Source organism: Lynx canadensis, chromosome C1, assembly GCF_007474595.2.
Source record: "Lynx canadensis isolate LIC74 chromosome C1, mLynCan4.pri.v2, whole genome shotgun sequence".
NCBI lineage: Eukaryota > Metazoa > Chordata > Mammalia > Carnivora > Felidae > Lynx > Lynx canadensis.
This window is the reverse complement of record NC_044310.1, coordinates 169,827,231-169,840,341: the sequence shown is the minus strand read 5'-3', so window position 1 is coordinate 169,840,341 and position 13,111 is coordinate 169,827,231. Positions and strand designations below refer to the sequence as shown.

The window sequence follows — 13,111 nt, the reverse complement described above, 5'->3', positions numbered from 1 at the left end:
TATTTTTTGGAACAGCTTCAAGAGAATAGGTGTTAACTCTTCGTTAAATGTTTGGTAGAATTCCCCTGGACAGCTATCTGGCCCTGGACTCTTGTTTCTTGGGAGATTTTTTATTACTAATTTGATTTCTTTAGTGGTTATGGGTCTGTTCAAATTTTCTATTTCTTCCTGTTTCAGTTTTGGAAGTTTATATGTTTCTAGGAATTTTTCCATTTCTTCCAGATTGCCCACTTTACTGGCGTATAATTGCTCATAATATTCTCTTATTATTGTTTGTATTTCTGCAGTGTTGGTTGTGATCTCTCCTCTTTCATTCTTGATTTCATTTATTTGGGTCCTTTCTTTTTTCTTTTTGATCAAACTGACTAGGGGTTATCAATTTTGTTAATTCTTTCAAAGAACCAGCTCCTGGTTCATTATCTGTTCTATTGTTTTTTGTTTTGTTTTATTTTTGTTTTTTGTTTTTTCCAGTTTCGATAGCATTGATTTCTGCTCTAATCTTTATTATTTCCTGTCTTCTGTTGGTTTGGGGTTTTATTTGCTGTTCTTTTTCCAGCTCTTTGAGGTGTAAAGCTAGGTTGTGTATCTGAGACCTTTCTTCCTTCTTTAGGAAAGCTTGGATTGCTATATACTCCCCTCTTATGATGGCCTTTGCTGCATTCCAGAGGTTTTGGGCTGTGGTGTTATCGTTTTCATTGGTTTCCATGTACTTTTTAATTTCCTCTTTACTTTCTTGGTTAACCCATTCATTCTTTGGTAGGATGTTCTTTAGTTTCCAAGTATTTGTTATCTTTCCAAATTTTTTCTTATGGTTGAATTTGAGTTTTATAGCATTGTGGTCTGAAAATATGTGTGGTATGATCTCGATCTTTTTGTCCTTGTTGAGGGCTGATTTTTGTCCCTCGAACATTCTGGAAAATGTTCCACGTGCACTTGAGAAGAATGTGTATTCTGCTGCTTTAGGATGAAATGTTTTCAATATATCTGTTATTACTATCCGGTCCATTGTGTCATTCACCATTGTTTCCTTGTAGATTTTCTGTTTAGATGATCTGTCCACTGTCGTAAGTGGGGTGTTGAAGTCCCCTCCTATTATGGTGTTATTATCAATGAGTTTCTTTATGTTTGTGATTAATTGATTTATATATTTGGGTGCTCCACATTTGGAGCATAAGTGTTTGCAATTGTTATGTCTTCTGGGGCACCTGGGTGGCTCAGTCGGTTAAGCAGCCGACTTTGGCTCAGGTCATGATCTCGCGGTCCGTGAGTTCGAGACCCGCGTCGGGCTCTGCTGACAGCTCAGACCCTGGAGCCTGTTTCAGATTCTGTGTCTCCCTCTCTCTGACCCTCCCCCGTTCATCCTCTGTCTCTCTCTGTCTCAAAAGTAAATAAACGTTAAAAAAAATTAAAAAAAATTGTTATGTCTTCTTGGTGGATAGACCCCTTAATTATGATATAATGTCTTTCTTCATTGTTACAGACTTTATCTTAAAAATCTAGATCATCTGATATAAGTATGGCTATTCTAGCTTTCTTTTGGTGACCATTAGCATGATAGATGATTCTCCATTCCCCCATTTTCAATCTGAAGGTGACTTTAGGTCTAAAATGGGTCTCTTGTAAACAGCATATAGATAGCTCTTGTTTCCTTATCCATTCTGTTACCCTATGTCTTTCGACTGCAGTCTTTAGACCATTGATGTTTAGAGTGAATACTTAAAGATATGAATTTATTGCCATTATGTCGCCTATAGAGTTGGAGATTCTGGTAGTGTTCTCTGGTCCTTTCTAGTCTTTGTTGCTTTTGGTATTTTTGAGTATTTTTTTTCATCTTTTCTCCCCTCAGAGAGTCCCCCTTAAAATTTCTTACAGGGCTGGTTTAGTGGTCACGAACACCTTTAATTTTTTTTTTTCAACGTTTATTTTTATTTTTTTTTGGGACAGAGAGAGACAGAGCATGAACGGGGGAGGGGCAGAGAGAGAGGGAGACACAGAATCGGAAACAGGCTCCAGGCTCTGAGCCATCAGCCCAGAGCCCGACGCGGGGCTCGAACTCACGGACCGCGAGATCGTGACCTGGCTGAAGTTGGACGCTTAACCGACTGCGCCACCCAGGCGCCCCGTGAACACCTTTAATTTTTGTTTGGGAAACTTTTTATCTCTCCTTCTATTTTCAATGAAAGCCTTGCTGGATAAAGAATTCTTGACTGCATATTTTTCCCATTCAGCATGTTGACTATATCCTGCCACTCCTTTCTGGCCTGCCAAATTTCTGTGGATAGGTCTGCTGTGAACCTGACCTATCTTCCCTTATAGATTAAGAACTTTTTTTTCCCCTTCCTGCTTTCATGATTCTTTCCTTGCCTGAGTATTTTGCAAATTTGACTATGATATGCCTTGTTGATGGTTGATTTTTGTTGAATCTAATGGGAGTCCTCTGTGCTTCCTGGATTTTGATGTCTGTGTCTTTCCCCAGGTTAGGAAAGTTTCCCCCTATGATTTGCTCACATAGATTTGCTCCCCCTTTTCTCTCTCCTCATTTTCTGGGACCCCTATGATTCTGATGTTATTCCTTTTTAATGAGTCACTGATTTCTCTAATTCTTAAATCATGCTCTTTTGCCTTAGTCTCCCTCTTTTTTTCTGCTTCATTATTCTCCATAAGTTTGTCCTCTTTATTACTGTCCTCTTTATTATTTGCTGCTCTGCCTTTCTGCTGAGGCATCCATTTGAGATTGCAGCTCATTTATAGCATTTTTTTTATTTCACTCTGACTGGCTTTTACTTCTTTTATCTCCACAGAAAGGGAATCTAATCTATTTTCAACCCCAACTAGTATTCTTATTATTGTGATTCTAAATTCTGGTTCAGACATCTTGCTGGTATCTGTGTTGATTAAATCCCTGGCTGTCATTTCTTTCTGTTCTTTCTTTTGGGGTGAATTCCTTCATTTTGTCATTTTGAAGGAAGGAAAGGAATTAATAAAGGAAAAAACCCTTAAAGTTAAAAAATTAAAAATAACACAACAAAATCAAATAAAGGATGCTAGATCCTAGGTGTGTTTTGGTCTGGTTGTTGAAAGAATCTTAAAGATTAGAGAAAAAAGAGAAAGATAAGAAAAGAGAAAAAAGGAAAAGAAAAGAAGGGAAAAAAGGAAAAAAGAAAACGTTTGAAAATTTGGAAAAATGAATATAATAAAATAGAATAAAATGAAATGATGAAAGTAGAATATAAAAACTTTACAAATAAGTTAAAAATATAGTAGAAAAAATTAAAGAAAAATCGTTAATAAAAATGGAAAATAAAATAATTTTTTTCTTTCTGTATTCAAGAATAAGAAAAGAAAAAAATTGAATAAAAGGACCAGTAAACAGAATGAAGTATGATTGAAATTACATCTGGTTTCCATAGAAGTCAAGCTATGAAGCACTTAATAGTCCGTAAACCTCAGCAGGCAGAGATACTTGTGTTTGCAAGAGCACTGTTGGCCCAGTTGGATGGGGCTTAGTGTAAAGGCTCCGTTCTCCATTTGATGGCGCTGCTTAGCTTACTCGGGTGGATTGCTGTGGCACATGTAAGCGTGTATGCGCATAAGCAGGAGGGATGAAAATGGCATTACCCAGCTACCCAGTCTAGTTTCAGAACTCTGCGTTCTCTGTGACTGGCAATCAAGTACCCCTCCTCTGTCTCCGGCTTCCATCCACTCCCCAGTTCTACACTGTCTGTGACCAAGCCGACAGGCTGCCAGGCGCCACTTCCCTCCTGAGTTACATCTCAGATGCGGCTGTTTCCCAACCCCTCATTTATGAGGGACTGAGGCTTTGACCCATCAGACCTTCTGGGGAAGTGTCTTGCTGAGCAATGACTGGGTGCCAGCCCGCCCCCAGGAATGTTCACGAGACTGTGCTGCTGCCGATGCTCAGAGACTGCAGCTGGGTGCCAGCCCGCCCCAGAAAATGTTCACACTATCTTGTAGCAGCAGTGTTTCAGGGATTATGGTAAATCACAATACACATCTGGCACCAGGCTTCACCCTTAACTTCCTGTTACAACACCAGCAAACGTGGTGTTCTCCGAGGTCTGCTGGCACCTTTGCCCGTGGGGAGGCCACACAGCCTCTACCAGATGTCCTTCCAGGAGGGGAACTGCCACCCCCTGTGTGGCATGCGGATCCCTCAGACCTTGCTCTGTGCTCCTGGGGATTCGCCCTTCCCACCAGAGCATCGCCAGGTATCGAGCTGTGGAGTTTCAGACTCTGCCCTCCCGCTGTTTATAGAGTCTTAGTGGAATTTAAAACCTCTCCTTTCCCCTTTCTCCCTTTTTTGTTCAGTCTCTGCTGCTGTTTCCACTTTTCCACTTTCTTTCCAGCTGCCTTTGGTGGGGGTGCTTTTTCCCATACTCTCCCACCCCCCACCCCTGTTTCTGTCCTCTGCAAGCAGTAACAGCTTCCTGGCTTCTGTGGCTTCTCTCTCCCCCAGTTCACTTCTCTGCACCACGTACCCGCTGAGTTCTCTGGTTCGGGTTGTGCAGATTGTTGTGTTAATCCTCAAATCAGTTTTCTACGTGTGCAAGAGGGTTTAGTGTTGATCTGGCTGCATTTCAGGGATGAGAGACACAAAAAAAAACCTTCCATACTGTTCTACCATCTTGGCCCCTCCCCCTAAATATACTTTTTAAAATTTTAAAAATATAGAGACTCTTTTTAAAAATGATTATTTATTATCCATCGGTGTGGCCAATCTGATAATTTGGCAAGGTTTTGAAGTAAGAGAAATTATTCCTTTGCAAAATAACCTTCCTTTTCTGAATTCCTCATCTCCTTCACGTACTAAAGCCCTTGTGCCCTCTTGTGACTCGCCAGCTTTTTAAGAAATGATTTGATGTCAATAATTTATATTTTTGTGGAACTTTAGGTCAATGTCTTACTTCTCCAAGAGTTATTTGCATGTTAGTATTTTAAAGTAATGCTACAGTAAAAAGTTTTCTTCTCAATATAATTTTAGAGATTCTCTAGAATGTGAGGTGACATATTTGGAGGCAGGGAAATGACTTCTTGAACATAGCTGAGGGACCTTGTTTTCTACATCTACATAAAACTGATGATGAAAACAGCAAATCATTTGATAGGTGTTTTCACATGTGTTTATTAAAATTACATTTCATGGGGCGCCTGGGTGGCGCAGTCGGTTGAGCGTCTGACTTCAGCCAGGTCACGATCTCGCGGTCCATGAGTTCGAGCCCCGCGTCAGGCTCTGGGCTGATGGCTCGGAGCCTGGAGCCTGTTTCCGATTCTGTGTCTCCCTCTCTCTCTGCAACTCCCCCGTTCATGCTCTGTCTCTCTCTGTCCCAAAAATAAATAAAAACGTTGAAAAAAATAAAATTACATTTCATTGTCACTAAATGTCCATTGTACTGAAACTATAGTTAGGCTATCGATGCTACACTATATGATAAACGTGGTACTACTTAGTCTAGAATGTGTTCAATAGTGGGTTACTTTTAGTAGCAAAATGAAGACTATTAGCATGAGCAATGATGTATGAAAAAAGAATTAGGGCTTTTTCTAGGTAACAAATAATGAATCACATATTCTCATAGATAGCTTTTTAAGTTAAGATGGAAAAATTATTTGTTTTTATTTTATTGCTTTGAAAGCTATCAAAATTATGCTAAATAATGTTCCTTTTGGGATAGAAACTCTCAGAACTTTGGTATGAAATTCTTAGAGTGCCTTCCTAAGGTCGCTGTTTGTTCTGGGGACTTAAAAGTAATGCAAGCCTACTGTTTGGCTTAGCAGTTTGTGGGAGGACAGAGAAAATCTTGAAAACTCTCAAATATTTGTGATAGTTCTGAAGGCTCTTATGCTTCCAATCTGTTGTGAGATGTATTTTTGATCCAGACAACTCAGTAATTTACCAGGAGTAAAACAGACCACTTTGGTGGGACTTACCTTTGTTCAGTGATCTTGCTAATGAGATCCTATAAAAATGGTGTGGATACTCTGGCCATTCCTAATACTGTAGATTGATTTCAACATTATCTTCTGTATAGGACTGAAACAGAGATGAGTGGAAACATGAATGTTAGGTCTAGCCATAACTTATTGCTATTACAGTCTTAAATCTTAGCTTATATAATGTTTGATTTTACTGAATTACTTTTTACCACTTAAAAGTAGTTTTATGGGGCGCCTGGGTGGCGCAGTCGGTTAAGTGTCTGACTTCAGCCAGGTCACGATCTCGCGGTCCGTGAGTTCGAGCCCCACGTCAGGCTCTGGGCTGATGGCTCGGAGCCTGGAGCCTGTTTCCGATTCTGTGTCTCCCTCTCTCTCTGCCCCTCCCCCATTCATGCTCTGTCTCTCTCTGTCCCAAAAATAAATAAACGTTGAAAAAAAAATTAAAAAAAAAAAGTAGTTTTATAAAATCCAATCCCACATAAATTTGATTCAACCAACTTAAAAAATTTTTTTTAACGTTTATTTATTTTTGAGACAGAGAGACAGAGCATGAACGGGGGAGGGTCAGAGAGAGGGAGAATCTGAAACACAGAATCTGAAACAGGCTCCAGGCTCTGAGCTGTCAGCACAGAGCCCGACGCGGGGCTCGAACTCACGGAGTGCGAGATCATGACCTGAGCCGAAGTCGGCCGCTTAACTGACTGAGCCACCCAGGCGCCCCTGATTTAACCAACTTTAACAAACATTATACACCATAGTAGAGGACTATTAGATCTAAAATACTGTCAGAGAATATTTAGATTGCAAAATCTCGATTCACATTTATTGAAATTTTTCTCTTTTCTGGATAACTATTATATTAATTTTGAATTAAAAGCAAAACACCTGGAAGGAGCCAAATATCTGAAGCTATTTGCTTATATTGCATGAAGCAAATAGGAATATAGATGGAGTTTAGTTGGAAAAGAAGTAAAACAATATTGGGGAAGAAAAAAATAAAATTGAAAATTCCCCAAATTAGCCATTCGTGAAGAACAAACTGCATGCCAATATCTTTTCACACAGTGTATCTCTTATTCTTCACAATATCTATGGAAGATATGGTTGTTCACGCATTTATTTAACAAACATTGGAGGAGCATTTATTTTATTCCAAGCACTATTCTAGATACTGTGGATGTATCGATAAGCAAGAGAGACATGGTCCCATTTTCATGGGGCTTGCATTTGAGAAGGAGCAACACACCATATACAGATAAGAACAGGATGACATGATTGGAAGTGTCACTTGAATTAGACTGGTATTTTGGGTTGGGTAGGCATATCAAGGATCCTGGCAGCTGCACACATTGAAGATATGAAGAGAAGGTGATGGAGGAGGGGATAAGAATCTCAAAGGTCCTGACCAGGAAAGACCTCTGTAAGCTTAAGGAATAGAAAAAAACGTCAGTGTGGTAGGAGCAAAATCAGTGAGAGAGAACATCAGGGGAAAAAGTAATCCAGAAAGGTGCTTTGAATACATAAATCAGAGCCCATGACTCTCATTCAAAATCATCTAAGAATTTCTCAATACATGTAGAATAAAATCCCCAAACTTTTCAGGGGCTGAGGTAGATTCTACACAGATATGACTCCTGCCATCTATCCATCCATATGTCTTCTAGTTTTCTTCCCACCAGCAACTCACATCCTTGCTGACTGGCCAGTATGATGCCAAGCATCTCCAGCCTCAGGGTGCAGTTATTTGTTGTTCCAAATTCTCTCTTTGTAGATATGTGCATAGCTTCTCCAATTTTTTTCATTCATTTCATATTCATTCTCTGCTCAAATGTTCCAATCTTAGAGAATCCTTCCCTGAATATCATTGTAACATCTCATCTCCTCCTATTCCCTTCTTTTCCTTTACTTTGTTTTTCCCAGTTGCTATGGCTGCATAAAAAATTACACCAAAACTTAGTTACCTAATGGGGTGCCTTAGTGGCTCAGTTGGTTAAGTGTCTGACTCTTGATTTTGGCTCAGGTCATGATCTCATGGTTCATGAGATTGTGCCCCGTGTCGGGCTCTGCACTGGCAGCATGTGGCCTGCTTGGGATTCTCTTCTCCTTCTCTCTCTGCCCCTCCCCAACTCACTTGTCTTTTTTTGTTTGTTCATTTGTTTGTTTGTTTTAAACCAAACTTAGTTGCTTAAAACAACAAGAATAATTTATTATCTCTCATTGTTTCTGTGGGTTAGGAATTAAAGAGTGGTTCAGCTGGGCATTTCTGGCTTAGGGTCCTTTATGAAGCTGCTGTCAGACATTTGGCTGGGATAGGAGTCATTTCAGCCTTCATTCATATGTCTGGTACCCGGTCTAAGAAGACTCCAAGAGCTTGGGACTAGAACAGCTGGGGCTCCTCAATCACCTTTCTCTTCTATAGGGTCTCTCAGCATGCTGGCTTCAGGGTAGTAAGAATTCTTCCATGTGGTTCAAGGATCCAAAGGCAAATGTCTTAAGAGAGAAAGAGCCAGACAGAAACCATATCACTATTTTGATGGTCTTGGAAAGGCAGGGGATGTTATTTCTGCTGCATTCTACTGGGGTTGGGGCAGTTACAAAGGTTTACCCAGCTTCAAGGGAGAAGGTGGGGGTATAGGCTTTGCCTCTTGAAGAGAAGTGTTGATATAACATTATAAGAACATGTGGGATGGTATATATATAAACATATGTAGACTATATATGTATATAAGTATACACATTCTCCAATGTTTGGAAAATCAAATTTGTCACATTGCTTTATTCTTCCTCCAAAGCAGTTTCCAGTCTGATTATTGCCTGTCTCCCTCACTAGAATATAAATCCTATAAAGGCAGGACTCTGGTCTGTCTTTGCTGCTGATCAATCTTTACCATCTGAATCAATGATTAGCATAGAGTAGGCACTCAACATTTTGCATTGTTGAATGAATAAACATCTCCCGAATCAATTATCTATGAAGCAACACAAGTATTATAAAAACCAGCGTTTTAGAGATGGAAGAAAATTTTATAATATTCTATAAATTTTCCCAGAAATGTAATAAGACAATAGAACATACTACAATTATATTTTTTATGGCAATTAGTGAATTTATTTTATTTTATTTTTTTCAATATATGAAGTTTATTGTCAAATTGGTTTCCATACAACACCCAGCATACTACAATTATCTTAAAAGGGATTTGGTTTTCACAGTGTGTGCCTAAATAGAAAAAGAAAAAAAAATTCTATAATATGTTGGAAAAATTATGACTCTTTTCATGACATTATATTTACTAAGTTCTCAGTGGTATAAATTGCAACAGATGAGGAGTGGCAAGTTTAGGCCACTTGTGCACAGATTATAACTTTGCAAATAGCATGTTAATCTTCTAGTCACAACAACACAAATGCAGTCATTTAGCTCATAATGATATCAATGAAGATGAACTGTATGGTACAGGGACCCTTATTCTCTGTTTTTGACTTCTCACTTTACCTTTTTCAATGGACCTAAATTTCTGCTTCTTTTAAGGTGGATTGTTGACATACAGAAGGAAATTATTGCTTGGATCTTTACTGCATCCAAGAAACATTAATTTGAAACTCATTCTCTGTAACACTAAATGTAGTGGTTTGTGACAGAAACATGGGAATTGGCCTTAAAATTTTCCTCTTAATAACAAGCCTCAAGGACATAAGAATCATTTCACCAGCGGGAAAAACAGGTGATTTTTCATGTGATTTGAAAACAACCTAAAGCTCACAAAGAAGAGTTGAGAAATTAATTATATATCAGCAGTTAATGTACAAGCATTTAAAAAGATGCTGCAAAATTCGGGGCAAAAAATAATTTTGTCATAGCTGACAGGAATACTTAACTAAAACTCCAAGATAATTAACTAAAAAATTAGAACTAATATAAATGTCAACAAATTATTTGGATAGATTATAAAAATATCAATCAATTTTGTATAAATACCAATGTTTAGAAGACCCAATGGTAAAATAAGGAAGCATAATACCTACCAGCAAAATATAAAACACTTAGGATCAGTGATAAGATATGAAAGAGGGACTAAATTGAGAGACAATGCGGTGAAGAATTTAAGGAGCATGGCCCAAACCGGCTCTTGTGACATCTTGGCAAGCCAGCAGAATGGGTCTGCAAATTCTAAGTGACAAAGTTGTCACTGGTGACAAAAGTACAGAAAACTGTGACTTCTGTTTTCACCACTAGAACTCACCAGAAGTTCATCTGTTCTTCGGCTGTCACAGAAAGAAAATATGTCACCCAAGAACGGGGCTAAAGCTGTGAAGGTGGTTTTTCTGTCACCTTTGTGGGATCCACCAAGGCACAGTATTTTAAGTCCCAGCATGAACAGCAAACTTGAGACTTGTTTTACTCTGGAGGACACCATTGGGTTAGAAAACTTCCCCCAAATCTGGATCCAGAAAGAGAACCAATAGTTCACTAAAGAAGTGGACACCAAAATGACCAGCGGAATTCTCCAGAAACAGTGGCTGATACCAGCTTTGTAGAGACGTGTTTCAGTGGGCCGGCTTGGCTTCCTTGGCTTGCCTTGATTCCTCAAGCTCTCCCCACAGATACCAGGAAGGCTTGAAAACCAAAAGGGCACCTCCAGGAAGAATGTCTGGTTCTTATTCCTCAGATAAAAGCATTACATTCGCTTCTGAAATCCTAGAAGGCCTCCTGGGATGGTGTCCCAAGACAGGTAGCATCCTCAGAGGCCACAGTAGGAGAATGGCCCCTCACAGACCTCGGGCTGGCCCTGACCTGCCACCTGCTCCCTTCCCCAGGTTGTACCTTTCTGAGGTGCCACGCCCTTAGGTCCTCAGAAGTAGAGGCCAATGGCCAAATAACCCCGGAATTTAACTTCTCTGACGATGTTGCCAGGAAAAGGGCACCCCGACCAAGAAAGCTGGGAGAGAGAGAGACCTGGCCTCAACTTTTCCTTAAGGAGTCCAGAGGCGAGGCAGGAAAATGTCCCCAGGGAGGCACACGACAGTCCTGTCCCCCCCTCCCCGAGGGTCCTACAACCTAGGCAACCCAAAGTGTAACCCATTTGTGGGTGGTGGAGAGGCTCGGAGCCCAGAGTGACCCTGGAGCAAGTCACTGTGCCCGAGCTCTGTGGTGAGGAAGTCCCCTCCCAGCAACCCTGCTTTCAGACTCAGCAATTGACAACTTATGGTGACACTGGTGGGAATGCGGAGGGAACTGTGAACTCCTCAGGTGCGTGGATTCCCACTAACAGTTGGGTGGATTCCCACTAACAGTTGGGTGGTGAGCCCACTGCCTCCTCTGCTGACCCAGTGTCCTCGCTCCACGGCAGGGGCCAGAGCCTGCCTTGGACACGAATGAGGAGTGCTTCAGAGACCCTGTTGACGCTCTAAGCACCTGAGCAGAGGTTGATTATCTGAAGCAGTTTGGGACTTCCTTGTTTAAAGAGTCGGCCTTGAGGAAATAGTCCTTGTACTCCAGTTTTACGCAGGAGGAGGCCCTTGCCTGTGGCCCCTGAAAGTAGGAGTGAGCACGATGCACACATACCTTCTTCCTGAAGCCCACCCGAGGCCAAGCTGGTAGAACTTGATTCCTTCGGAGCTCCAGTAAGTCCCTGTGTCCTCGGGCCAGGAGGTTCGTGGTAACCGTGGTGCCCGTCGTGGACGTACTGCAGCACAACCAGAAAGACCTGGACCTGGCAGTGTAAGGATACAAAAGCTGAAGGTGAAGAACAGGTATGAGGAGCTGTACGCAAAGAACCTGGAAATGAGGAAGATCTCCAACGGGTTTGAGGGGATCCTGGACAGGTGCTGGAGGAGGCTTAGAAATAGAAGTAACTTGCCAGAGCCCAAATTCAGAGGGTTCTGAAAGAAAAAGACCAACTTACTGTAGACTTGGACTACATGGAAAAATCTTTCTCTGTCCTCTTCAAGTGGTTTGAAAAACACAAGGAGGTCATTGAAGGATACCGCATGAATGAAGAATCCGAGAAGTGTATGAGGATTGAAAGGAAAGACCAGAGATACCAAGCACTGAAGGCCCACATAGAAAAGAAACTCAAGCTACCAAACGAGGAGATCATGCAGATCTGGAGTAAAGCCCAAGCCTTGGCCTTGGCCTTCCATGTGAGCTTGAGGAAGGAGCAGATGTGCATCCAGTTGCTAGAGAAGACCACTGAGCGGAAGACTAAAGAAAATGAACTCATCAGAATCTCTGACAACCTCATTTCTAAAATAGAAAAGATCCGAGGTGCAAGTTCTTGACCAAGGTCTGTCTCCATTATGTCTGACTCTCTATTGAAAGATCTCATGTTCTTTCTTGACTCTGTAACTTGTTTTTAAACTGGATTGCTTTAAAAAGAAGACTAGTTTCCTTCTAGTCAATGGAGGAGGAAGGGAGGAGGAGGAGAATGAGGAGGAGAAGGAGGGAAAGGTGGGGGAAGGAGGAGGGGAAGGTGGAGGAGGAGGAGGATAATTATTTAAGAGTTTAAGGCTTTGGAATTATACAAATCTAGGTTTAAATCCTAACTCTGTCATGTACTAGCTGTTGGGCTTAATCTCTTTGAGCTCACTTTCTCTGTCTATAAATGGTTGCAATAATTGAAATATTAGTGTAAGATTGACAGACAATGTATGCATGGAAAAAAAATAATAGCTATTAAATATAATTTAAAATGCATCAAAATATTATTAGTAAAACTGTGGGACTTACATAATGGACAGATGGAGCAATAATATAGCACAGATGCTCCAGGGACAAATACTAGGATATATAAAAATATACTATTTGATAAAGGCCACAATACAAATCAATGAGGGCAGAAGAAACATGCCAATAAATGATTCTGAGCTGTGGGTGAAAGCTTTGAAAAATATAGTACATGTGTACTTTTCACCTAAACATAAATAAATTCCATATAATTTAGAGCACTAAATAAACAAAATGAAACTATATCAATTAGAATAAAATCAGACTCACTAAGTATTTGGATATTGACATGGGGAAAAAAACCTCCAAGACAAAAGAGCAATAGCAGAACCACAGAGAAGAGATGGACAGATTGACCACATATGAAGTTAGGTCGAGGGGCACCTGGCTGGCTTGGTGGAGCTCGTGATGCTAGATCTTGGGGTTGTG

At 40.6% G+C, this 13,111-nt stretch overlaps 1 pseudogene; it reads left to right on the top strand.

Moving 5' to 3' along the window:
* The window catches only part of LOC115519879, a 136,717-nt pseudogene extending 124,480 nt beyond the window's left edge, over positions 1-12,237 (top strand).
* The last annotated feature ends 874 nt before the right edge of the window (positions 12,238-13,111 follow it).